The 25,215-nt window shown below is 30.3% G+C and overlaps 6 non-coding genes across 6 annotated transcripts; all 6 read left to right on the plus strand.

The window, feature by feature from the left end:
• The first annotated feature begins 11,640 nt into the window (after window positions 1-11,640).
• Window positions 11,641-11,713, plus strand: TRNAM-CAU (transfer RNA methionine (anticodon CAU)). The gene has a single exon. It is a non-coding gene; the product is annotated as a tRNA-Met (tRNA).
• A 204-nt stretch (window positions 11,714-11,917) lies between these two features.
• On the plus strand, window positions 11,918-11,990 carry TRNAM-CAU (transfer RNA methionine (anticodon CAU)). Its single transcript has one exon. It is a non-coding gene; the product is annotated as a tRNA-Met (tRNA).
• Window positions 11,991-13,243: 1,253 nt separating this feature from the next.
• On the plus strand, window positions 13,244-13,316 carry TRNAM-CAU (transfer RNA methionine (anticodon CAU)). The gene has a single exon. It is a non-coding gene; the product is annotated as a tRNA-Met (tRNA).
• A 3,726-nt stretch (window positions 13,317-17,042) lies between these two features.
• TRNAM-CAU (transfer RNA methionine (anticodon CAU)) lies at window positions 17,043-17,115 on the plus strand. The gene has a single exon. It is a non-coding gene; the product is annotated as a tRNA-Met (tRNA).
• A 384-nt stretch (window positions 17,116-17,499) lies between these two features.
• Window positions 17,500-17,572, plus strand: TRNAM-CAU (transfer RNA methionine (anticodon CAU)). Its single transcript has one exon. It is a non-coding gene; the product is annotated as a tRNA-Met (tRNA).
• Window positions 17,573-18,331: 759 nt separating this feature from the next.
• Window positions 18,332-18,404, plus strand: TRNAM-CAU (transfer RNA methionine (anticodon CAU)). The gene has a single exon. It is a non-coding gene; the product is annotated as a tRNA-Met (tRNA).
• Window positions 18,405-25,215: the final 6,811 nt, after the last annotated feature.

Consider the following 25,215-nt stretch of genomic DNA (forward strand, 5'->3'; position numbering starts at 1 on the left):
ATTTCCAAAACTACCTCAATCCTTCACTCCATCAGTTATCTTAATTCCAAATTTCAGGTTTCCATGTCTATCTAAATCCAAATTGTACCAAATTTGGTACCATTTAGTACTTTTCGTACACATAAGTACGAATTTCCAAAACTACCCCCATATCTCAAACGTACACTTCAATGGTAATCTAAATTCAAAATTTAGTACCATTTATTACTTTTCATACCCATAAGTACGAATTTTCAAAACTTCCTCAATCCCACACTATAACAGTAACCTTAACTCGTAATGTCAGGGTTCCAGCCCTATTCGTTCATTCAAATATAAATTGTACCAAATTTAGTACCATTTAATACTTTCCGTACCCATAAGTACGAATTTCCGAAACTACCTCCTCCACTCCATAAGTAATCTTAATTCCAAATTTCAGAATTCCAGCTCTATTCGTCCACCTAAATTTAAATTGTACCATATTTAGTACTTTCCGTACCCATAGGTACGAATTTCCAAGACTAAGTCAATCCTACAGTCCAACAGTAATCTTAATTCCAAATTTCAGGATTCCAGCTCTATTCGTTTCCCAAAATTCAAATTGTACCAAATTTAGTACTTATCGTACCCATAAGTACGAATTTCCAAAACTTCTTGAATCCTACACTCCAACAATAACCTTAACTCGAAATTTCAGGATTCCAGCTGTATCCGTTCACCCAAATATAAATTGTACCAAATTTAGTACATTTAGTACTTTCCGTACCCATAAGTATGAATTTCCAAAACTACCTCAATCCTACACTCCATTAGTAATCTTAATTCCAAATTTCAGGATTCCAGCTCAATTCGTTTCCCAAAATTCAAATTGTACCAAATTTAGTACTTATCGTACCCATAAGTACGAATTTCCAAAACTTCTTGAATCCTACACTCCAACAATAACCTTAACTCGAAATTTCAGGATTCCAGCTGTATCCGTTCACCCAAATATAAATTGTACCAAATTTAGTACATTTAGTACTTTCCGTACCCATAAGTATGAATTTCCAAAACTACCTCAATCCTACACTCCATTAGTAATCTTAATTCAAAATTTCAGGATTCCAGCTCTATTCGTTTCCCAAAATTCAAATTGTACCAAATTTAGTACTTATCGTACCCATAAGTACGAATTTCCAAAACTTCTTGAATCCTACACTCCATCAGTAACCTTAATTCGAAATTTCAGGATTCCAACTCTATCCGTTCACCCAAATATAAATTGTACCAACTTTAGTACCATTTAGTACTTTTCGCACCCATAAGTACGAATTTCCAAGACTAACTCAATCCTTCACTCCAATTTTAATTAAATTCCAAATTTCAGGATTCCAACTCTATCCGTTCACCCAAATCTGTACTGTTACTACTTTTCGTTTACTACTTTTCGTACCCATAAGTAAGAATTTCCAAAACTACCTCAATCCTTCACTCCATCAGTTATCTTAATTCCAAATTTCAGGTTTCCATGTCTATCTAAATCCAAATTGTACCAAATTTGGTACCATTTAGTACTTTTCGTACACATAAGTACGAATTTCCAAAACTACCCCCATATCTCAAACGTACACTTCAATGGTAATCTAAATTCAAAATTTCAGGTTTTCAGCTCTATCCGTTCGCCTAAATCCAAATTGTACCAAATTTAGTACCATTTAGTACTACTCGTGCACATAAGTACGAACTTCCAAAATCATTTCCTTATATCAACACCACTTCCCAACCTTGATTCCCATACCAAATATGAAGATTGTAGCTATATCCACTCAAAATATACAATTGGTACCAAATTTAGTAACTTTTCGTACACTTATAGGTCGAATTTCCAAAAACCCTTTGGTACATCTTTCTAACTCTCCATCAGTTACTCTCATTCCAAATTTCAGCTCTTCTAGCTCTTCCCGTTTGCCTAATACAAAGGGTACCATATTTAGTACCTTTTAGTACTTTTCGTACCCTTCTAGGTCGAATTTCCAAAAACCCAGCCTTATCTCACCCCTACACACCGACAGCAACCCACAGTCAAAATTTCAGCCAGAGGGCCTTCTTAAAGAATACAAGTAGGCCTTCTTACAGTAGATCAGAAGATCTCACAGAAGGCCAGAAGGTCCCCTTATTCTGTGAATCGAAGACATTATGAAGTCTTCTATGGATTAATGCTTGAAAATGTAAGGCCTTCTACGTATAGAACACCATAAAAAGTTTTCTATGAAAAGATGGAGGATCATATGAGGACTTATATGAATAGAAATAAGACATACCATAAATGCCAAAAAAATGTAAATATTATTTTGTCAAGGATTATTTTTATTAAATTGGTGAAATGTGCAGACACCAAATGTTTCCTGTTTGCACAAAATTCAACAAGAAAAATCTACAAAATTTATACAAATATTAGCACCGGGGTATAGAGCAATAAAAACCAACAACAACAAAAATGCATTGACATTACAGTCAATGTTTTTCCATCGACGTTGTCATCACCATCATAAATGTCAATATGAAGTGAAGTGAACGCTTATGAATAAAACACTCACACCCTCCTCGCCCCCCTCCCCCAAATTCAAAGCGCAGTTTATTTAGAGAATGTCGTAATAGTTGTTGTGCTGTTGTTGTTCTTGTTGTTTACAACAAAAAGGGTAAAAAGGAATTGTTGGGGGGGTTTTGGTGGAAGTGTTGGTGATGTTGATGATGTTGTAGTAGCGGTTATTTTAGTATTTAGTTGTTGTTGTTGTGATTATGTGAAAATATGCACAATATATGTATACATTGAATCTTTGGCCATATGCGAGCAGACACACACACACACATCCTCACACTCACATAATCCTCACACTTACACTTACATAACATGGATTCCATTGAAATGCTTTTCAGTTGTGGTTTTATGGGGATGAGTAAATATGTTGCATGGCTGTGTGAGACTATGTGTTTTATTACTTGTTTTCATAATGTTGTCAAGCCCAGCTAGCATTTGGAAGTGAGTTACTCACTTCCTCTACCAAAAGTTATCGCATTCTGAACTTCTTTTCTATAAAAGAGCGATACTTTATCATTTTACAATAACAAATGTATTACTGTTCAAATTAGATCGATCTGCAAGAACTACCTAGTGTCACAGAAGAAGATGAAAATTCTGCATTTGATTGTTTACACGAACAATTTACATTGTTTTACTATATCTTCTCGTGAGAGAGATACGGTGAGAGTTTTACAGCTATTCCAAGTATTTGAAAAGACCAACAACAAGAAAAATATCATTCAGTTTAATATTTCAAGTGCGAAAGGTACGGGAAAGTGAAATTTCAAAAATATAATTAATAATTTAATATTTAATCATTAATAAATTGAAAAGTAGAAAAGTGCAGTGACTATATGATTGTGACTGACAATAAGCAGACAAATAATAATATATATTGTGTATAATGTGAGTGATATTTAGATAAGAAAAAATAAATTTCATTTTCTTTATCATAGAGTGAATTTGAATATAAGAAAAAAACAAAAAATCCAAAAAAATCCAAAAAGTCAAAAGTGCCAACAGTACTTATTACACTCATTCGACAGAGAAGATTAAAACAAATAAGTTTACAGAAATAATCATAATATAATAGTGGTGTATGTATACTAAAATTACTAAAATTTAATTTGACTTTTTTTTATTTATTTATTTATTTATTTATTTATTTATTTATTTATTTATTTATTTATTTATTTATTTATTTATTTATTTATTTATTTATTTATTTATATATTTATATATTTATTTATTTATTTATTTATTTATTTATTTATTTATTTATTTATATATTTATATATTTATTTATTTATTTATTTATTTATTTATTTATATATTTATATATTTATATATTTATATATTTATTTATTTATTTATTTATTTATTTATTTATTTATTTATTTATTTATTTGTTTATTTGTTTATTTATTTATTTATTTATTTATTTATTTATTTATTTATTTATTTATTTATTTATTTATTTATTTATTTATTTATTTATTTATTTATTTATTTATTTATTTATTTATTTATTTATTTATTTATTTATTTATTTATTTATTTATTTATTTATTTATTTATTTATTTATTTATTTATTTATTTATTTATTTATTTATTTATTTATTTATTTATTTATTTATTTATTTATTTATTTATTTATTTATTTATTTATTTATTTATTTATTTATTTATTTATTTATTTATTTATTTATTTATTTATTTATTTATTTATTTATTTATTTATTTATTTATTTATTTATTTATTTATTTATTTATTTATTTATTTATTTATTTATTTATTTATTTATTTATTTATTTATTTATTTATTTATTTATTTATTTATTTATTTATTTATTTATTTATTTATTTATTTATTTATTTATTTATTTATTTATTTATTTATTTATTTATTTATTTATTTATTTATTTATTTATTTATTTATTTATTTATTTATTTATTTATTTATTTATTTATTTATTTATTTATTTATTTATTTATTTATTTATTTATTTATTTATTTATTTATTTATTTATTTATTTATTTATTTATTTATTTATTTATTTATTTATTTATTTATTTATTTATTTATTTATTTATTTATTTATTTATTTATTTATTTATTACTAGTACTATATCCAACAAGCATTTTCTATCGCCCATTACCCAAAGCAGTCACTCCCGGGCGATAGAAACACACATCCGCGATATCGCATTCTAATTGATGTAGGCACACCGTTCGGGAAGAAATGAACCACGCACTCGTTTCCTCATAAATGTGTCTCATGCGTTGTCTTTGAAAAAATCGCTTTAGTCCAGAGTCGAGAGTCACGATGGCGATATTTATATGAGGAAACGAATGCGTGGTTCATTTCTTCCCGTACGGTGTGCCTACATCAATTAGAATGCGATATCGCGGATGTGTGTTTCTATCGCCCGGGAGTGACTGCTTCGGGTAATGGGCGATAGAAAATGCTTGCTGGGAGCATACCAGTAGTCACTCACTCACACACACACACTCACTCACTTCCCAACTCACGTATGCATACAATCTCGCTTACATCCTTGTTCACATTACGGCTGGTAGTTAATGGCGAAAAAAGATTGCAGTTTTCATTCTCCATAGACCAGTAAAACAAAATTCCACTAAAACGACAACGTTTACATGGCGTGATGAAGGGGTGGAGGAGAGGAAATGAAGTAGAAAAAACAACAACAAAAATTACATTCATAAAAATTTCAACGTAAAAATGTTTTTCCCATTTCTCGTTTTCATTTTTAAAACGTGTATTACATTTTAGTGGTTGGATGGTCTGCCTGTCCGGCTGGTTGTTTGGTTAGTCGCTTGGCAGCACATGTTTCTTTTGCAGTTCTGTGGTTGATGACATGCAGTTGCAATTTTAGTAGCATGATTAGTGTAATTTTGGTGTTTGATATAGCCATGAAGGGGTAGGGTCTGCCAAGTCTCCACTAAAGTTTTAGTTACGATAATGGCATGAAGATAGATACATGTACGGGTGTGGACGTATGATTGATATTAATTTATGTTCAAGCAAGGTATGCTGCCTAGGCAGTCAGGCGGCTTATGATGATGTTGAGGATATGTAATAAATTACTCATACGTAGCCATGCACATCCGCACGCATACACATGTGTCACAATTGGATATTTTAATTATGTTCTCAGGGAAGAAAAAAAAGAGTTGCAAATTGACAAAATATATTTCAGAGCAGATGTCTGACAGGAATTTTTATGAACTGATTTTAATATACTGTCAATTGTTGGCCATGACACCTGGGGCTCAATTCTGTTTCTATGCAAATATAAATATGATATTTTTTCCAACACCATCACAACAATAAACGTGGATTTTTAAAGAATATTTTTTTCCAACACCATCACAACAATAAACGTGAATTTTTTAAAGAATATTTCTCATGGCTCAACACAGCAATAAACGTGGATTTTTTAAAGAATATTTTTTCATGGCTCAACACAGCAATAAACGTGGATTTTTTTAAAGAATATTTTTTCATGGCTCAACACAGCAATAAACGTGGATTTTTTAAAGAATATTTTTTCATGGCTCAGCACAGCAATAAACGTGGATTTTTTAATAAATATTTTTCATGGCTCAACACAGCAATAAACGTGGATTTTTTAAAGAATATTTTTCATGGCTCAACACAGCAATAAACGTGGATTTTTTAATAAATATATTTCATGGCTCAACACAGCAATAAACGTGGATTTTTTAAAGAATATTTTTCATGGCTCAACACAGCAATAAACGTGGATTTTTAAAGAATATTTTTTCATGGCTCAACACAGCAATAAACGTGGATTTTTTAATAAATATTTTTTCATGGCTCAACACAGCAATAAACGTGGATTTTTTAAAGAATACTTTTTCATGGCTCATCTCTGCAATAAACGTGGATTTTTTAAAGAATATTTTTTCATGGCTCAACACAGCAATTAACGTGGATTTTTTTAAAGAATATTTTTTCATGGCTCAACACAGCAATAAACGTGGATTTTTTAAGAATATTTTTTCATGGCTCAACACAGCAATAAACGTGGATTTTTTAATAAATATTTTTTCATGGCTCAACACAGCAATAAACGTGGATTTTTTTAAAGAATATTTTTTCATGGCTCAACACAGCAATAAACGTGGATTTTTTAAAGAATATTTTTCCATGGCTCAACACTGCAATAAACGTGGATTTTTTAAAGAATATTTTTCCATGGTTCAACACTGCAATAAACGTGGATTTTTTTAAAGAATATTTTTTCATGGCTCATCACTGCAATAAACGTGGATTTTTTAAAGAATATTTGTTCATGGCTCATCACTGCAATAAACGTGGATTTTTTAAAGAATATTTTTTCATGGCTCATCACTGCAATAAACGTGGATTTTTTAAAGAATATTTTTTCATGGCTCATCACTGCAATAAACGTGAATTTTTAAAGAATTTTTTTCATGGCTCAACACAGCAATAAACGTGGATTTTTTAAAGAATTTTTTTTCAAAGAATTTTTTCATGTCTCATCTCTGATATAAACGTGGATTTTTTAAAGAATATTTTTTTCATGGCTCATCTCTGCAATAAACGTGGATTTTTTAAAGAATATTTTTTCATGGCTCATCACAGAAATAAACGTGGATTTTTTAAAGAATATTTTTTCATGGCTCATCACAGCAATAAACGTGGATTTTTTAAAGAATATTTTTTCATGGCTCAACACAGCAATAAACGTGGATTTTTTTAAAGAATATTTTTTCATGGCTCAACACAGCAATAAACGTGGATTTTTTTAAAGAATATTTTTTCATGGCTCAACACAGCAATAAACGTGGATTTTTTAAAGAATATTTTTTCATGGCTCAACACAGCAATAAACGTGGATTTTTTAAAGAATATTTTTGCATGGCTCATCACAGCAATAAACGTGGATTTTTTAAAGAATATTTTTGCATGGCTCATCACAGCAATAAACGTGGATTTTTTAAAGAATATTTTTTCATGGCTCAACACTGCAATAAACGCGGATTTTTTAAAGAATATTTTTGCATGGCTCATCACAGCAATAAACGTGGATTTTTTAAAGAATATTTTTTCATGGCTCAACACTGCAATAAACGCGGATTTTTTAAAGAATATTTTTGCATGGCTCATCACAGCAATAAACGTGGATTTTTTAAAGAATATTTTTTCATGGCTCAACACAGCAATAAACGTGGATTTTTTTAAAGAATATTTTTTCATGGCTCAACACAGCAATAAACGTGGATTTTTTTAAAGAATATTTTTTCATGGCTCAACACAGCAATAAACGTGGATTTTTTAAAGAATATTTTTTCATGGCTCAACACAGCAATAAACGTGGATTTTTTAAAGAATATTTTTTCATGGCTCAACACAGCAATAAACGTGGATTTTTTAAAGAATATTTTTTCATGGCTCAACACTGCAATAAACGCGGATTTTTTAAAGAATATTTTTGCATGGCTCATCACAGCAATAAACGTGGATTTTTTAAAGAATATTTTTGCATGGCTCATCACAGCAATAAACGTGGATTTTTTAAAGAATATTTTTTCATGGCTCAACACTGCAATAAACGCGGATTTTTTAAAGAATATTTTTGCATGGCTCATCACAGCAATAAACGTGGATTTTTTAAAGAATATTTTTTCATGGCTCAACACAGCAATAAACGTGGATTTTTTTAAAGAATATTTTTTCATGGCTCAACACAGCAATAAACGTGGATTTTTTTAAAGAATATTTTTTCATGGCTCAACACAGCAATAAACGTGGATTTTTTTAAAGAATATTTTTTCATGGCTCAACACAGTAATAAACGTGGATTTTTTAAAGAATATTTTTTCATGGCTCAACACAGCAATAAACGTGGATTTTTTTAAAGAATATTTTTTCATGGCTCAACACAGCAATAAACGTGGATTTTTTAAAGAATATTTTTTCATGGCTCAACACAGCAATAAACGTGGATTTTTTAAAGAATATTTTTTCATGGCTCAACACTGCAATAAACGCGGATTCTTTAAAGAATATTTTTGCATGGCTCATCACAGCAATAAACGTGGATTTTTTAAAGAATATTTTTGCATGGCTCATCACAGCAATAAACGTGGATTTTTTAAAGAATATTTTTGCATGGCTCATCACAGCAATAAACGTGGATTTTTTAAAGAATATTTTTGCATGGACAATCACAGCAATAAACGTGGATTTTTTAAAGAATATTTTTGCATGGCTCATCACAGCAATAAACGTGGATTTTTTAAAGAATATTTGTGCATGGCTCATCACAGCAATAAACGTGGATTTTTTAAAGAATATTTTTGCATGGCTCATCACAGCAATAAACGTGGATTTTTTAAAGAATATTTTTGCATGGCTCATCACAGCAATAAACGTGGATTTTTTAAAGAATATTTTTGCATGGCTCATCACAGCAATAAACGTGGATTTTTTAAAGAATATTTTTGCATGGCTCATCACAGCAATAAACGTGGATTTTTTAAAGAATATTTTTGCATGGCTCATCACAGCAATAAACGTGGATTTTTTAAAGAATATTTTTGCATGGCTCATCACAGCAATAAACGTGGATTTTTTAAAGAATATTTTTGCATGGCTCATCACAGCAATAAACGTGGATTTTTTAAAGAATATTTTTGCATGGCTCATCACAGCAATAAACGTGGATTTTTTAAAGAATATTTTTGCATGGCTCATCACAGCAATAAACGTGGATTTTTTAAAGAATATTTTTGCATGGCTCATCACAGCAATAAACGTGGATTTTTTAAAGAATATTTTTGCATGGCTCATCACAGCAATAAACGTGGATTTTTTAAAGAATATTTTTGCATGGCTCATCACAGCAATAAACGTGGATTTTTTAAAGAATATTTTTGCATGGCTCATCACAGCAATAAACGTGGATTTTTTAAAGAATATTTTTGCATGGCTCATCACAGCAATAAACGTGGATTTTTTAAAGAATATTTTTGCATGGCTCATCACAGCAATAAACGTGGATTTTTTAAAGAATATTTTTTTCATGGTTCATGGATGTCCTAGCTGGCCTCCTATGCTCTTCTATCCATTAGAAGACCTCATGACTCATTCGTCTGGTTAACCAAAATAATTAAAGTCATTCATACGCCACCAAGTCTTTTGAAACAAAAATATCAGATAACTCATACGCACGCATGGCCACAAAAAAAACATAAAAGTACATGTGAACTTTTGTTGCCAACAATTAAAACATTTTAATTAAAATATAGTTCAGATGTTTCTCACTCTCCCCCCACCCTCTCCCTCTTTAGTCTGCATTGTGAATGTTTCGTCTACAATAGAAAAGTAGGCTAAAACCTCAACGTATCAAAAACTGGCACGTGAGAAATTTAACCTATTGTCATAAATTTCATAGATGTTCGCACTTAAAAGAACACACATACACTCGCACAACTACGTCTAATGGACAAGGCAAGAGCTATTGTTTCTAGTTCAAGCTCTAGATATGAATGGTAAAAACGAAACGAAATTATTAAAAAAATGTTCATAAAAATCCACTCGACTTTTTTTGCCTCAAAAAACTTTAAAACAGCCTTGTAGAGGCCACAACATCCCGAAGAGCGAGAGTAGTGAGTGTGAAACAGAAGAAAAACACAAAGTGTATGAAAAAAACGTGTAGCCTACATTTAGGCATGTCAGATTTCTCTGTTTGTATGTGTGTACGAATGCATTTGTGTTTAACCTCATGCAAACATTTGTGTGGCAAATTTTACATCGAATAGTTTTGGTTAGAATTTTCATCATGTTTTTCAAATGATGATGGTAAATGGTGGTCATTTCACAAATGTTTAGATTCACTCTGCCGCTGCTGCCTCTCGATCTCTCTCTTGATGTTTTCTGATGCTGTTGTTGTTATTCAGATTTGTTGATGCTTTTGTTGTTATTGCTCTATGCCTCTGTTTTATTCGGAAAAATGTAAATTATTTTTCAGTGGTCTGTTTTGAGGTCTACAAATTGCAATGCTTGTTAAAATTGACGGTCAAAGTACCATTACAACTACTTATGTATTTGCACATACACACACTGACACATACATATGTACATTCATACACCGAGAGATAGAAATGCTTGGCTTTCAAGGTATCAATTAAAAACTGCAATGGTAGACTACGTTTTTGTGATTTTTTCCAATGACCATTTGGGGTTTTTGTGGCAAGTCATCCCCATCACAATAATGCTGATGACTTTTGCAATTTAAAGTTTGGTTAGACGATGAATTTAAGAGGTCATTAGAAGCTGCAGGTTGGGATTTTTTTGAAAATGATTAGTATGCAACTTCTCGATGATGTACATACATTTGTCATACAAACTGAAAAGTGGGGAATTAATTTTAAAGTTTCTATGGAAAAGGAAGGAAGGCATATCCATTAGAGATAGAAATGTTGAGAATTTCGATACGTTTAGGTATCTAACTTTACGGCTTAACTAACTATAAGTGAAAAATGCCTAAACCTGGGAAACTTTTGCGAGTTCTGAAACAACAATGTTCATAGATGAGAAAAATCCAAAATTAAACAAATCACAGAGGGATTTTTAAATAAATCGAGGTCAACGGTCACATTTTTAGGTTTTTTTTTATGTTTTCAGGCTTCAGCTTTAAAACAGCAAATATTATAGAAATGGTGCTAGAGAAAATGTTGTAGCTTTGACAATTCTCTACATATGTAATAAATAAAAGGTTGAATTTGTTGAGGGACATCATAGCGTATACTTATTATTATTTTGGGCAGCGTATAATTGATAACTGTAAGCAACATTTATTATACGCATCAATGGTGGTGGTTTAGCGATATAAAATTAAAGTGAAAATATTGTAATATTTTCACCCTTTGCCTTGGCCATCTATGTATCCCATAACCAATTGTGGAAAAATGTCTTAAGAATCCCGTATGCAAGGCCTAAATCAACGTTAAAAATTCTAAACATCTACAATCTCCTCATATTTATTTAGAATATTTTGACGTGGCTTAACTATAGCCTCGATGGCGCAGTAGGCAGCGCGTAAGTCTCATAATCTTAAGGTCGTGAGTTCGAGCCTCACTCGGGGCAACATTTTTTTTGTGTAGATTAATGTAGAATTTATTTCCAAAAATTCTTCAGATATGTTTCTAAACGGGATAATCCAAATATAGGTATTAGTGGTTCCAAATCTGGGGTCTGTCAATGTATTTAAGGGTAATATTTGAACTTTTTTAAAGTCCTTTCTTTATTAAAACACAGCTCCTCAAACGTTCTGAAAACATTTTGGTCATAGCCTCGATGGCGCAGTAGGCAGCGCGTAAGTCTCATAATCTTAAGGTCGTGAGTTCGAGCCTCACTCGGGGCATAGAATTTTTGATAGTCGTTAAATATAAAATAAAAACATTCTGTAATCATAGGTTCGTCGTTCTACTTCCAACTAGAGAAAATTTAGAAAACATAAATGATCCCCAAAAATATAAAATTCGTTGGTCTTCAGACCAATCCTGAATTTGTTCGAAAAGAAAGCTTATAGCATAGCTTCGATGAAGCAGTATACAGCACATAAGTTTCATAAGGTCAACAGACGGAGCAATTAATTGGGTGGTGTTTATACCCAGATCCCTATCGCACCCCCTATTTTTATGACTTATTTATTTGTATAACCTCCACCATAATATTATACCCTCCATATTAAAATTAAATAAATTAAATTTGTCATCCGTTTGTAACATAAAGTACTATAAAGTATATACATATATTCTTGATCAGCATAAAATGTTGGATTGTTGGTGTTGAAAATAGGCTATATCGGTCCACGTTTTGATATAGCCCCCCAGAACGCTACCTCCCGATTTTCGGTATTTTGAAGGTTTTAGACTTAATATACCACCGAAATGGCTGAAAGTTGTTATTTATTCTTTTTATACAATTTTTCACCTGAAAATTGTCGGTATAAGTCCACGTCTTCATATAGCCCCCTTAGAATGGTATCTCCCGATGTTTGATATTTTGAAGGATTTAGCCTCAATATCCCACTGAAATGGCTGAAATATGGTATTTAGTCTTCGTTGCGGGTATACAACTTTCCACCTGAAATCTTTCGGTATAGGTCAACGTTTTCATATAGTCCCCTTAGAACGATACCTCCCGATTTTTGGTATTTTCAAGTTTTTAGCCTCAATATACAAACGAAATGGGTGAAATTAGGTATTTGGTCTTCATAGAGGGTATCAAACTTTCCACCTGAAATTTGTCGGTATAGGTCCACGCCTTCATATAGCCCCCATAGAACAAGCATTACCTCCTGATTTTCGGTACATACTTTCATAAACGAAATGAAACTAATTGTTCCAATATAATTCAATACAGTTTGTTGTGGAACGTATAAAAAGTTCGGCCCGGCCGACCTTATCTCCGTTCATACTTGTTATTACAAAATTTTTACTTAAATTCACACTTTTCACAAAGTTTGAGCCTCATTGAATTGTATAATCCAAAAATGTTAACTACGGCTCAAAATCTGAATATCTTATAATCTCTCTCAAGCTGGCACTATAAAAGTTCACAAAAATCCTTGCCTTGTAGCTGTTCTAACATTTTGAAAAAATCCGCGGCATAGCCTCGATGGCGCAGTAGGCAGCGCGTAAGTCTCATAATCTTAAGGTCGTGAGTTCGAGCCTCACTCGGGGCAATAATATTTTTGTATTAGCAAATTTAAATTAATAAATAAGTAAAACAGTGTCAGTCAGGCAGAGCCATGTATATCCTTAACATATGTGTAATAGCAAAGATAACAAGTAAGAAAGTATCAGTCAGCTGTGCCGAAAGAGATATACCCTCAGGCTCGAACCTAAAAAATAGATGCAAACACAATACTTTTTACGTCTAGAGCGTTTTTTTCAGTTTTTGAGTAAATTTTTCAGGAAGTATGGATTTGCTGCCGGGTCCGCAAGAAGAACAGGGTCCGCAAGAAGAACCTTTTGGAAAAAGTTTCAAAGCGATCCGAGATTATCTGTTAACTGCACTTTTTCCAAAATTTTGTGGGAGGTACCTAAGGGGGGACCGATATAGTCCATATTCCAAGCTGATACATGACTAGTTGAAATAATACTCCCTGCGAGAGCTATCTTGCGAATTTGCCATTTTAATTGGTGCCGCCTAAGGTTCTTGGAGCAAGTATGGATTCGCCCCCGAAAAAACCCGAACCCGATATATGCCTGAAAGTAATATTACCATATGCAAAGTCATAACCAATTCGGTTACTCCCTTCGAGATTTATCGTGCGTACCATTTTAGCGAACATTATTAAACTTTTGTGGGGGAGGTACCGGAAGGTGTGGACCAATATGGCCCATCTTCTAACTTAAACTAATTTCAGACAAAATATTACAAATGCCAAATTTTGGACCGGATCGGTTGCTTCATTCGAGAGTTATTGTGCGCACCAGCCAGCCTGATAGACAGGCGGACGGACGGCATTGATAAATCGATTCCAAATTGTCTGAAACAGATTTCGTCCAACATTCTTGAGGTCTAAGCCCATTATTTCGATGGGGTAAATTTTTGGTCGTATCAAATTGTATATATCCTCTTTATCCTAAAGGCTGAGGGTAGAAACATTTTTATACCCTCAGTCTTTAGGCTAAAGAGGGTATTTACACTTTGATACGACCAAAAATGTGCCTCATCGAAATAATGGTTTTAGACCCCAAGTATGTTTGTACGATATCCGTTTCAGACAATTTTGAGTAGATCTAGCAATGTCCGTCCGTCTGTCTGTCTGTCGGTCTGTCTGGCTGGCTGGTGCGCACGATAACTCTCGAACGGATTAATCGATTCGGTTCAAATTTTGGGTATCGAAATATTTTGTCCAGATTCGGTTTAAGTTCGAAGATGGGCCATATAGGTCCACTCCTTCAGGTACCTCCCCCACAAATGTTCAAAAATTGTTCCAAAACTTCTGCGCACGATAACTCTTGTAGGGAATAACCGATTTGGTCCATACTTTGCACATCGTGTACTTTCTACCAAACTTAGATTAGGTTCCAATATGGACTCAATCGGTCCACTCCTTCGGGTACCTCCCACACAAAATTTCGGAAAAGTTCAGTTTAGGACCTGGTCTCGAATCGCTTTGATTTTTGTTTACGCAAGTTGTATTCGCTGTCCTCTATACGACGCTGTAAATTTCATTAGGGGCAAGTCCATACTTCCTGAGAAAATAGCCTGAAAGTTACAAAAAACCCTATGACACCGTGTGTAGTGGTTGCAGCGCAAGATAACTCTCGAACGGATATGCCGATTCGGTCCAAAATTTGGCTTTCGTAACATTTTGTCCAAACTTAGTTCAAGTTCAAAGACGGATTACATCGGTCCACTCCTTCCGGTACCTCCCCCACAGAAGTTCGAAAATGTTCGGAAAATTTGTGCGTACGATAACTCTTGAAGGGAGTAACCGATTTGGTCCAAACTTTGCACATTATGAAATTTCTACCAGACTCAGATGAGGTTCCAATCGGTAAACTCCTTCGAGTACCTCCCACACAAAATTTCGGAAAAGTTCAGTTTAGGACCTGCTCTCGAATCGCCTTGGTTTTTGTTGTACCATCTTGTATTCACTGTCCCCTATACGAAGGTACAAGTTTCCTCAGGGGCAAGTCCATACTTCCTGAAAAAATAGCCTGAAAGTTGAAAAACAAACCCAATGACACCATGTTTATGGGTGGAAGCGCAAGATAATCTCGAACGAAAATGCCGGTTCCGGCCAAAATTTGGCCTTCGTAATATTGTTTCCAAACTTAGTTTAAGTTCGTAGATAAGCCATATCGGCCCACTCCTTCAGGTACCTACGCCACAAAAGTTCAAAAATATTCGGAAAAATTGTGGGCACGATTAGTCTTGATGGGAGTGACCGATTTGGTCCATACTTTACACATTCTCATAATATCTACCAGATATAGATCAGGTTCGAATATGGACTATATTTGTCCACTCCATCCCGTACCTCCCACACAAAATTTTGGATAAGTTCACTTTAAGACCTGCTATTGAATCACTTTGATTTCTGTTGAAGCAACTTACATTCGCTGCCTCAATTACGATGGTAAAAGTTGTTTCAGGGGCAAGTCCATACTTCTTGAGAAAACAGCCCGAAGGGTGTAAAAACCCCCTATGGCACCCCCATGGTCTATGTCGGTCCATTCCTTTAAGTACCTTTTCAGCAAAATTTTTGAACTTTAATCCTAATCAACATTTTTGTCGGTTCATACGAGACCAAAATTTTGAAACCCCCTAAATACATAAGTTTATTGTGAAAAAAAGTGTTTCAATTTGCACAGGCTGATGGTATATCTCTGTCGGCAAAGCCGACTGATGCTTTTTTACTTGTTTTTTTTTTCGATTGTGTATCCAATGTGAAGCAACTCTCAAAATTATGGTTTTTTTTATTAATTAGTTTGGAATAATGATTTTTTTTCTAGTCCGACATTCTTCTGGAATCACATATGTAATTAGTAAATGATCGGCGTTTAGTAGAACTTCGATCTATGGACAGAGCTGGCTACAAGAACCAAATTCTCTTTCCTATAAAAACTTTTTTCACATTTAATCAAAATTTTGGTTTGGCTGATAAGCCATTGCTTCTTACGGCCTTATAATTCTTCAGTCGATTTATTGCCGTTTTAACTAAACTTGGCTGGGTGGTATAAAATCAATACCATCTTCTGGGAAAATGAATCTTTCTATGACCTGGGTACAATATCTCTTTGGTAGAATTTCATTCATGTTCAGGAGCCATCTCCATTTTTTCACACTCCCGCTTTTCCATTTCTCTCTTTTTTCTGCGGAAAAGTCGTTTCTCCTCCCTCCTTTTCCCCAGATAACTATCTCGTGAGTACATCGCATTTTTCTCTTCGGTAGCAGGACGACACTCCTTGTCATACTATGGGTTCCTTGGTAGAGGTCTCTGGTATCAAAGTATGGATTTTGCGGCTGTTTGCATGGAGTGGGCAATACTGTGCCACTATGCAAATACATATGTATCGGAACGATTAGTATTTTCGTTAAGCAATTGGAACAGTTGCGAGGAATATTCTGTAGCTATCAGCCTCAATCCGTTGTCCGCTGCTTCATTGTGAAGACTGCATTTTCCGACTGTTAAGACAAACTTATTATCCTTTCCTGTTCTTTTCCGTTTGTAATGCATTGAAATATTTATTTGCCACCCTATAAAGTTTATATATTAGGCCGGGGCGATTTGTATGGAAGAAAAAAAACACCTTATTGAGCCCTTTGCGTTTCTGATTCCAGTGATTGTACTGAGCAAAAAAAGTCCAAGACCACCCAAAAATGAAATCCTGCGTACGTCCCTGGTAACAACACCATGTTTCTAAAGCCAATTTAATTTTGTTGCGCCAAGGCCTCGATGGCGCAGTAGGCAGCGCGTAAGTCTCATAATCTTAAGGTCGTGAGTTCGAGCCTCACTCGGGGCAAGTTCTTTTTTGCGAATTCTTTTTTTTTCTAAAGAACAATAAAACAATAGAATCTTAGTGGAAAATTCGCAAGAGCTTGTCATAAAAATCCATGGGAAGAATTTTGCCGATGTAGATATTCTGCATGGATGTGAAAACGATAAGAATTTGAACTTTTGATCTGAAATTTCAACAATGGTTTTCGTCACATAAGTTTTTTGTGTGTTTCCAAAAATTCTTCAAATATGTATGTTTTTAAACGGGATAATCCAAATATAGGAATTTGGGTTTCAAGCTATGGGTCCGGACTATGTATTCCAAGGTCTTATTATACACTTTCTCATAAAAAGTCCTTTTGTTTTCAGAACAAAGCTCCATAAACGTGTTGAAAATGTCCTTCTCATAGCCTCGATGGCGCAGTAGGCAGCGCGTAAGTCTCATAATCTTAAGGTCGTGATTTCGAGCCTCACTCGGGGCAATTCTTTTTTTGTGCGAATTTCTTTTTTCTTTATTCTATTTTTTTGTTCTTAAGTGAATAAAATAAAAATACCTGGGATAAAATTTACAATGCAGATATACTTCATGGATTTGAAGGCGATAAGAATTCCGCAAGGCAAATCTATATAAGATATATGCATGAATTACAACAACTACAAATTTTCAAAAACAACATTGCTGTTATTGAAAATTAATTGTCAAAGAAAATATTGAATAAGAAGGTCGTTCCAAATTTTTTTCAAGAAAACATTAATACATTTGAAAAATCCTCTAAAATAGAACAGATTTGAATCAAAATGTAAATATAATGCATTCAGAACTCTCGTAGGTAATTTTTATTACACGTTTAGGATGTAAAGCAGTATATTATGGTAACAAATTTCGAAGTTTCAAATTTCATGAGTAGACCCTATTACATTATGAAAACTAAATTAACAGAAAAAGTAAGAATACAGCTGATTGTCACCTACCTTATATAAATACGCCTTGGAATTTCATTAATGTTTTTTGTCGCTTTGGACTTATATGGTTTTGACATTTATTATCAACGTCGTATTAAAATTATTTGTCAAAAATATTACTTTAAAAAATTTAGATCCTTATAATGTTCTTTTTTAATTCAAAGTATTTTTATATAAAAAATGCACCAAATGTTTGCATTTCAATGACAATACTTCGCATATACCGTTTGGTTATTGGCCCTGCATTGATAAAAGTCTTTTGGGAACACCCGGACATAGCCTCGATGGCGCAGTAGGCAGCGCGTAAGTCTCATAATCTTAAGGTCGTGAGTTCGAGCCTCACTCGGGGCATAGATTTTTTTTATTTCAAAAAATCTACTTTATAAACTATATTTTCAACAATGTGTTGGGGGGATTGATATTTTAATGAAATGGAAAATGAAAGTGTTTTCTGTTTTACAGTGTTTTATTTAACAGTATTTTTAAAACAGTTGCAGTTGACCAATCGAACTAAAACTTTACACACTATTCCGATTTGGATGACAATACATGAATAAAAAATGTTATTCACTAACAAATTATTCACAAACAAATTTTGTTTGGAAGCGGCAAGTTCTATCGAAATGAAGAAAATGTTATGGCAGTGAAATTTCTCTACAAAATTTTCTTTAGACCCATTTCGATGGGATTTGTAGTTGTGGCATTTAGACAATTTTGGTGAAAATTCGCCTTTGACCCCATACAAATTACTATGGGAACAAGGGCCAACGTAGGTTGGCAGGGGTTAACGTTAACCGATCGCCATAAAAGTTAATGTATAAGGTGTTTGGATCAAATGGAAAGAATGTAGGGGGTAGGAAATCTAAAAAAAGAAATTTTGTCTTTTTGGGTCACTCTAATGTACTATATTCCTCTTCTGTATGATGGGATCTCTCAAATAAAACGCTTGTATTTAAATTAAAAATTGTGACACAATTAAATGGCTATAAACGGCAAGCGCTTTTTTGAGAGTTCCGATCATAAAGAAGAATATACTTATTGAGGCTGAGAGAATTTTTTTCTACTTTTTTATAAATTTATGTTTATTTATAAATCAAACACTGTAAATTATTTGTTTTTTTTTACTTTTTTAATTCACTCGAATTGAAATGACAATTAATCAAAGTTAATTTTTTATTATGTATTAGAAAAAAACAACCATATAGACATTCTCATCTATTAGCTACAATTCTGTTGCCACGATTTTGGTAACTTGTTCATTACCTTGGATTTTTGGCGATCTAGAGACTTTTTCCATATGCCCGTTCTAGAACATTCTTTGCCAAAGCCAGGAAACGTATCCGATCCCTTAAAGGTGTCTCATATTAAAGAAACTGTTCCCCCTTATAATTTAGTTATACTTCAAAATTTACCTCACAAAGTACCCCCACAAATATGCATTTGTTTACCTTCAATTCATATGCATGCGCCACAAAGTATGCACACCGTTTTCGTATGTATCAATCATGATGCAAAACATTCAATTAGAAACAATGATGGCATGTGTGTGTGTTTAACCAAGAAGATACAAACAATATGTAACATTTTGTTTACAAATTTCTTGCGACTTGTTTAAACTATGGCAGGCTCTTTCCATTCAACTACCTACCTATCCTATCACCAGCAAACCGATAATAATGAAAACTTCATCCTTATCACCCAACCACCACACATATCCTTGATTGTTGTTTCAACTCATTTGTCAAGCTAATTGTCATTCATTAGTAGTTACAATAGCAGCAGCTACAAACATACGTACATACATATGCATTTATGTAACACACGTACCTTATTAACAAGCCCAGTTAACACATCAATCATTCTGGCTTTTGAACTCTCACTCTCTCTCTCTGGCCTCTCGTGGAATGATGAAAATTGCGCTATGTACTGTACTGATATTAACGAAGACAATGACTCTTTTGTCTTTGTTTGCCCGAGTTTTGTGTTGCAGTTTTTTTCTAGGAATTTTTGTAATCATTTATGTACAAAGGGTTGGTTACTCTAGCAATTTGCCCCTTAACATATGCTATACAATTTTGTTATTCTTTCAATTGACTTGGCTTGCATGTCAGGCAGCCATGCCGTTGCACTCATTATAACAATTAATAAATATTATTATTTCAATATACACACATCATCCCATAACAGCCATCACTAGCACTCTATCTCCCCCTCTTACCACCCACAGGGTATTGTGTGCAACTTTTGCCCCTTGGGTCATCTCTCATACGCAACAATGCCACATTTCTGTGTATTGCTTTTGTAATTGATAACATTGAAGTGCTGCTTTGTCTTTGTTTGTAAGGAGCAAACTTTGTAGGAACACGGCGGCAGAGAGAGGGAATAGAGGGAGTACATTATAAGTGTTGATGTCCTTTAAATCGTAATATAAATGTTTGTGATTTGATCTATTGATGATGACAATTAATTAATCATCTACAAACAGGAACGTATGTAAACTTTCACACACACACACACACACACACATCCACTTCACTCATAATTTGTTTGTTTTGTATTCTATTGTTCCCTATTGTTGTTGATCCAAAGGAAGGTAGGTCATGAACAAACTTAAGTTATTAGATTTGATTAGAGGACAAGGGATTTTAAGGAGGAGTAAAATAGAAACATGGACACAAAACTAATTGGATGAATGCAGTAATTAAGGAAAATACAATAACTATGGGAAAGAAACAAAAAAAGGGTACTAAAATTGTCTATAGAAAATTCCAGCAGAGTTGGTGAACATTGCAAATTTCCGTAGTGTTGGTTAGCACTGAATATTTTGTGTGCACTGTGTTGGGTCACAACTGAAGATTTTCTATAGAAAATTTCAAACAACACTGAACATTTTTTAGTTTTTTGTATATTTTTAATAAGAGTGGGTTTTTAAGAATTTAAAAAAATTAAGTAAAAAATATTTTTTAAAAAATCAAAAAATTAATTTGGAATAATTTTTTTTAAAAAAAGGCGTGGATTTTGAAATAATTTTTAATAAAATAGGCGTGAATTTTGAAATAAATTTTTTAAAAATTAGTCGTCGATTTCGATTTTTTTAAAGGCGTGGATTTTGGAACAATTAAAAAAAAAATAAAAATTTTATTTCATAGACGTGGATTTTTTAAGAATTTTTTAAAAAATGTAAAAAATTATTTTTAATAGGCTTGAATTTTTAAAGAATTTTTTAAAAAAATGTTAAATGTTAAAAACTTTTTTTAATAGGCGTAGACTTTTAAAGAATTTTTCAAAAAAAGTTAATTTTTAAAGAAAGTTAAAAGCAACAAAAACACTTAAAAGTGTTTTTAACTTTTTTAACAGCCGTGTATTTTTTAATTTTTTTTTAAATTATTTTTAATAGGCGTTGATTTTTAAGGAATTATTATTAAAATTATTTTTAGTAGCCGTGGATTTTTTAAGAATTAAAAAAAAACAACTTTTTTAATAGGCGTGGATTTTTATACAATTTTTTAACAAATTTAAAACACTTTTTTAAAGGAGTGGATTTTTAAAGAGTTTTTATAAAGGTTAAAATCTTTTTTAATAGGCGTGGATTTTTAAAGATTTTTTTAACAAATTTTAAAAATTATTTTTAATAGGCGTGGATTTTTAAAGAATTTTTTAACAAATTTTAAAAATTATTTTTAATAGGCGTGGATTATTAAAGAATTTTTTAACAAATTTTAAAAATTATTTTTAATAGGCGTGGATTTTTAAAGAATTTTTAAACAAATTTTTAAAATTATTTTTAATAGGCGTGGATTTTTAAAGAATTTTTTAACAAATTTTAAAAATTATTTTTAATAGGCGTGGATTTTTAAAGAATTTTTTAACAAATTTTAAAAATTATTTTTAATAGGCGTGGATTTTTAAAGAATTTTTTAACAAATTTTAAAAATTATTTTTAATAGGCGTGGATTTTTAAAGAATTTTTTAACAAATTTTAAAAATTATTTTTAATAGGCGTGGATTTTTAAAGAATTTTTTAACAAATTTTAAAAATTATTTTTAATAGGCGTGGATTTTTAAAGAATTTTTTAACAAATTTTAAAAATTATTTTTAATAGGCGTGGATTTTTAAAGAATTTTTTAACAAATTTTAAATATTATTTTTAATAGGCGTGGATTTTTAAAGAATTTTTTAACAAATTTTAAAAATTATTTTTAATAGGCGTGGATTTTTAAAGAATTTTTTAACAAATTTTAAAAATTATTTTTAATAGGCGTGGATTTTTAAAGAATTTTTTAACAAATTTTAAAAATTATTTTTAATAGGCGTGGATTTTTAAAGAATTTTTTAACAAATTTTAAAAATTATTTTTAATAGGCTTGGATTTTTAAAGAATTTTTTAACAAATTTTAAAAATTATTTTTAATAGTAGTGGATTTTTAAAGAATTTTTTAAAAAAATTTAAAATTTATTTTTAATAGGCGTGGATTTTTAAAGAATTTTTTAAAAAATTTTAAAAATTATTTTTAATAGGCGTGGATTTTTAAAGAATTTTTTAACAAATTTTAAAAATTATTTTTAATAGTAGTGGATTTTTAAAGAATTTTTTAATAAATTTTAAAAATTATTTTTAATAGGCGTGGATTTTTAAAGAATTTTTTAAAAAAAATTTAAAAATTATTTTTAATAGGCGTGGATTTTTAAAGAACTTTTTAAAAAAATTTAAAAATTATTTTTAATAGGCGTGGATTTTTAAAGAACTGTTTTAACAAATTTTAAAAATTATTTTTAATAGGCGTGGATTTTTAAAGAATTTTTTAACAAATTTTAAAAATTATTTTTAATAGGCGTGGATTTTTAAAGAATTTTTTAACAAATTTTAAAAATTATTTTTAATAGGCGTGGATTTTTAAAGAATTTTTTAACAAATTTTAAAAATTATTTTTAATAGGCGTGGATTTTTAAAGAATTTTTTAACAAATTTTAAAAATTATTTTTAATAGGCGTGGATTTTTAAAGAATTTTTTAACAAATTTTAAAAATTATTTTTAATAGGCGTGGATTTTTAAAGAATTTTTTAACAAATTTTAAAAATTATTTTTAATAGGCGTGGATTTTTAAAGAATTTTTTAACAAATTTTAAAAATTATTTTTAATAGGCGTGGATTTTTAAAGAATTTTTTAACAAATTTTAAAAATTATTTTTAATAGGCGTGGATTTTTAAAGAATTTTTTAACAAATTTTAAAAATTATTTTTAATAGGCGTGGATTTTTAAAGAATTTTTTAACAAATTTTAAAAATTATTTTTAATAGGCGTGGATTTTTAAAGAATTTTTTAACAAATTTTAAAAATTATTTTTAATAGGCGTGGATTTTTAAAGAATTTTTTAACAAATTTTAAAAATTATTTTTAATAGGCGTGGATTTTTAAAGAATTTTTTAACAAATTTTAAAAATTATTTTTAATAGGCGTGGATTTTTAAAGAATTTTTTAACAAATTTTAAAAATTATTTTTAATAGGCGTGGATTTTTAAAGAATTTTTTAACAAATTTTAAAAATTATTTTTAATAGGCGTGGATTTTTAAAGAATTTTTTAACAAATTTTAAAAATTATTTTTAATAGGCGTGGATTTTTAAAGAATTTTTTAACAAATTTTAAAAATTATTTTTAATAGGCGTGGATTTTTAAAGAATTTTTTAACAAATTTTAAAAATTATTTTTAATAGGCGTGGATTTTTAAAGAATTTTTTAACAAATTTTAAAAATTATTTTTAATAGGCGTGGATTTTTAAAGAATTTTTTAACAAATTTTAAAAATTATTTTTAATAGGCGTGGATTTTTAAAGAATTTTTTAACAAATTTTAAAAATTATTTTTAATAGGCGTGGATTTTTAAAGAATTTTTTAACAAATTTTAAAAATTATTTTTAATAGGCGTGGATTTTTAAAGAATTTTTTAACAAATTTTAAAAATTATTTTTAATAGGCGTGGATTTTTAAAGAATTTTTTAACAAATTTTAAAAATTATTTTTAATAGGCGTGGATTTTTAAAGAATTTTTTAACAAATTTTAAAAATTATTTTTAATAGGCGTGGATTTTTAAAGAATTTTTTAACAAATTTTAAAAATTATTTTTAATAGGCGTGGATTTTTAAAGAATTTTTTAACAAATTTTAAAAATTATTTTTAATAGGCGTGGATTTTTAAAGAATTTTTTAACAAATTTTAAAAATTATTTTTAATAGGCGTGGATTTTTAAAGAATTTTTTAACAAATTTTAAAAATTATTTTTAATAGGCGTGGATTTTTAAAGAATTTTTTAACAAATTTTAAAAATTATTTTTAATAGGCGTGGATTTTTAAAGAATTTTTTAACAAATTTTAAAAATTATTTTTAATAGGCGTGGATTTTTAAAGAATTTTTTAACAAATTTTAAAAATTATTTTTAATAGGCGTGGATTTTTAAAGAATTTTTTAACAAATTTTAAAAATTATTTTTAATAGGCGTGGATTTTTAAAGAATTTTTTAACAAATTTTAAAAATTATTTTTAATAGGCGTGGATTTTTAAAGAATTTTTTAACAAATTTTAAAAATTATTTTTAATAGGCGTGGATTTTTAAAGAATTTTTTAACAAATTTTAAAAATTATTTTTAATAGGCGTGGATTTTTAAAGAATTTTTTAACAAATTTTAAAAATTATTTTTAATAGGCGTGGATTTTTAAAGAATTTTTTAACAAATTTTAAAAATTATTTTTAATAGGCGTGGATTTTTAAAGAATTTTTTAACAAATTTTAAAAATTATTTTTAATAGGCGTGGATTTTTAAAGAATTTTTTAACAAATTTTAAAAATTATTTTTAATAGGCGTGGATTTTTAAAGAATTTTTTAAAAAATTTTAAAAATTATTACACTACAAACAAATAACGGAATATATTAGGCTGTAACAAAAGTTTTGGTCCATTTAACCCTCTAAATATTATCCGATCGCCATCTCAAATTACAAGCTTCTCCATTGTGATATACTCTTACCTTATTTAAAATTACGCGTTGATTGGACTATTATTGAGACCTACAGAGCCGCTACAAAATTAGATAAATATTATGTTTTTGGTCCATTGCACCCGCTAAATATTTCACGATCATCACCAAAAAGAATAGGGATCT

This window comes from Musca autumnalis, unplaced genomic scaffold (genome assembly GCF_047663935.1).
Source record: "Musca autumnalis isolate F117 unplaced genomic scaffold, ASM4766393v1 scaffold_2, whole genome shotgun sequence".
In the NCBI taxonomy this organism is placed as follows: domain Eukaryota; kingdom Metazoa; phylum Arthropoda; class Insecta; order Diptera; family Muscidae; genus Musca; species Musca autumnalis.